Here is a 3,606-nt window from a genome sequence, read left to right as displayed (position 1 = left end):
ACATACATACATACATACATACATACATACATACACACACACACGCGCAAACTAACAAACGCACACTTTTAGGTGAAGTCCCAAACAATTTGTCCCAAGGAAACTTTCCAACAAATCACATAATTATGTTCGCAGCACCGGATTCTCCGAATTATGCAATGCAAGCTGCTGATTTACCACCTAACCACTCCTTCTATCTTACCAGGTTAACAACAAGGAAAGGTTTAAGGTAACGAACAGTACACACTTACACACATGTACACGCACACGCACACACGCACGCACGCACGCACGCACGCACGCACGCACACACGCACACACACGGACAAGACAACCTGCATATGTTTACTCTGCATATATATACATGCGCCCGCGACAAATAGACTCTTCTATTAAGCTCAACTTACACAAAAATATGTCGTATGCGTATATACATATAGTAAGATATATCTACTGGTCTTAATCGAACGTTGGCTGAGCTTTGAGCAACAAGTCTTGAAAGATAACGGCGAAAAGCGATACCTCAACGTACGAGCACAGCTCTCCCATTGCACATATGTATAGGCTGTAAAACTGTATAGCAGATCTACCAAAGATGCTATAACACATGATATTTTATAGAAAATAAATGCGCATGCGACACTCATTAGTTCTAGCCAACTAACAACACTGAGGGATTCTATGTGCTGCGAGCGCTAGCAAAATTGCGAGTGCTGCGCTAGACACCTCGTTGAGTAAATTCACGATCCACGTTATTGGCATTATCAACGGACAAATTCATCGTTCAACGTTTTGACAATGACACAGCTATCACAAGAATCTATCTAAACTTCACCGGCGACTGTTTATTTGAGAGTTTTAGAGGCTGGGGGGAACTAACCTATAGCGCGTCTCTGCATCGAGCAATAAAGTATAACATCTCTATTATTCACTCCTGATATTATTATATATAATTATACTATATATATATTGCTGCGAGAACATGCCAATTAATACAACTCTTTGAGTAGTGCGCTGTATGCGCATAATATAATCAACACGAGAGAAGCCAGTGTCCGCGCCCTCGTTAGGTCCTCATACGAGGGTGTCCAGGCGACCGTCAACTACGGTGACGCAAATGCTGTCAGCATAAAACATCAGGTCAGTTTGTAGAGGACTCGTTGTGCTCAGCGCACGGGTAAACCCTCTGTTAGACCTAACGTCTTGTAATGAATCAGTGTGTGAAGAGCATGCAGTGAGGGGTAGAATAGACTTGGGTTTACCAGTAGAGCCATAAAAACCGCCCTCGTCGTTATTTTGTGGTTCGTCGGACCAGGCTCGTTGGCTTGTTCTTTCACTTGGTTGCGGATTCCCTTGTTCGTGACGACTTGCATTTGTGATCGAGATATCCTTGATACCGGTGTCATACTGCTCTACTGCATGATGGCTGTTGTTTGGTTGGGTGGAGAACACCTGCTTATGACCACCTGGTGGCTCTTGATCCGCGATGTAGTGCTCGTTTTCGTACATTACTTGTGCGCCGCCTATTAACAGAGTATCTAATGTTAATCTCGTTTTCAGGTGGTTTAAAACGACGACGATGAGTACGATTACCAATAGTAAGCCGCCAATGATCAGTCCGACAATAAGTCCAATGTTTGATGCTTGTGGTCGAGGGGCAACGACCACAGACATTGTATTATTGGAGAAGACCTTTCCTGCAAGATTGCAGATTGCGCATGCGTAGTCGCCCGCATCGACAGAGGTGACAGAATCTCTCTCGTAGGTTCTGTTGGTTTTTGTTGGGATAACAGTTCCGTTGTGAAGCCATGAATAACTTGGCTCGGGGTTTCCGTCTGCGTTACAGAGCAGCCACAGCGCACTGCCGTGGTTGACAGTCATAACGCCTGCCTCGCTGTCGCCGCTTACTCTGACTTCTCCAATGTAAATAACATTAAGCCGAACATCGACTGACAGTGACTGGAATGATTCGTGGATGTCAACATGACAGGCAAGTATTTTATCGTGATCATCAGCGGTAAACGTACGCGTCAGTTTACTGTACGTCGTTATCGTTCCATCAACTTCACTGACATGTGAAGTATTAGCTCCATCTACAGATGTATCACCAAGTTTCCATGTTACTGTTCCTCCAGGAAAGCTTTTACCTGAAGTGCAGCTAACCTCAAGAGATTCCGCCAGTATCGTCATATTACCGTCTACATTATTACCGTCTATCGTCATTGTGACCTTCCCTGCTGGCACTAACACGGTCACAATCAACTTGTTACTCGACATGTATGCTCCAAACACACTATTTGCTATACAAGCGTACAATCCTCTGTGTTCAAACTCGACTCGCTCGATCACCACTTCATCACCCTCAGCTTGTATCTTCTGGTCGTCGTGCAACCACGTGTAAGATGGTTCTGGATAGCCGTCAGCATTGCAGCGTAGAACCAGCTTCTCTGCCTCGATAATAATGACGTCATCATTACTGGAGTTGTTGCTGCTGATGATGGTCACGTTGTCTGCCATGTACAAAATCTCGGTTAACACTTTTTCGGGTAAACGTTCGTGAATGAAGATATTACAACTAAGTTCTTTGTCAATATCTTCCGTTGAAAACCTGTGACTCAGGATACTTTTTGTTGTAAATGTCTTGTTTCTTGAACCCGCTTCCTCTGTTTGATTGGAGTCGGCCGTAATCTCATCACCATTCAGCCACCAGGTAGCGCTAGCTGCTGGATTACTGCTGTCGGATACACACGAGAACTGTAGCGTTCCATCCGGTGATGAAGAGCTGTCTATAAGAGACATGACAACCGACTGCGGTGGTACAAGCACAGTTAGATGACACTTGTTAGATAAAGGCCCGTCCCCCGGCGCGACCTCGACGTACCGCCATTCACAATAGAACTCTGCGTCATCTTTCTCAAATGTCAAGTTAGATATTAGCAAACTAAAGTTTCCTGTGTCGTACCTGTTGTCGTTAATGTAGAAATATCTTTTTTCATTAGTAGGACTTAAGTAGGAACTGTCACGGTACCAATCAACAAAAATGGGTAAATCTTCCGAGGAATTAAAACTAATGTCAATCGTGCAGTGCACCGTAACATTGGTACCTTCAACTGCCTCCGTGTCATATGGTTCCTGCAGAAACTGTGTCTTCGCCACCAATACGTTTAAGTACAATACACACACCGCAACCACCTTCACTACTGCCATTGTTAATCCTGCCCGCGTGATTAAATAACTGACGCCTGAATCGGTTGGCTGATTGATTAGTTAGTTTTAGCATGCACGCGGAGGTATATAAACATTTCCTAATTCTAAAATGAAGATAGGTTCAACGACATCAAAGCGAGTACCGGGCTACAGCTGATAACAAGCAAGAGAGATCTGAAAATGGCGAACGACGAAGCAATGGATAGTCCTGTAGAAACTGCTGTCCATCTAGAGATCGCCGAGCAAATCTACAATAAGAAAACAATGGTTATTGTACAATTAGAGGATTTGGATAGGATATTGGGACTCGACTTTCTCGTCCCAAACAATGCTATCCTGAACATTACTACAGGAATGCTATCACTCGATGGGAGAGAGATTCAAGGATTTTGGACAAGT

The sequence above is a fragment of the Priapulus caudatus genome, unplaced genomic scaffold (genome assembly GCF_000485595.1).
Source record: "Priapulus caudatus unplaced genomic scaffold, Priapulus_caudatus-5.0.1 Scaffold2052, whole genome shotgun sequence".
Taxonomy (NCBI): Eukaryota; Metazoa; Priapulida; class Priapulimorpha; order Priapulimorphida; family Priapulidae; genus Priapulus; species Priapulus caudatus.
Note: the sequence above shows the minus strand (reverse complement) of the source record.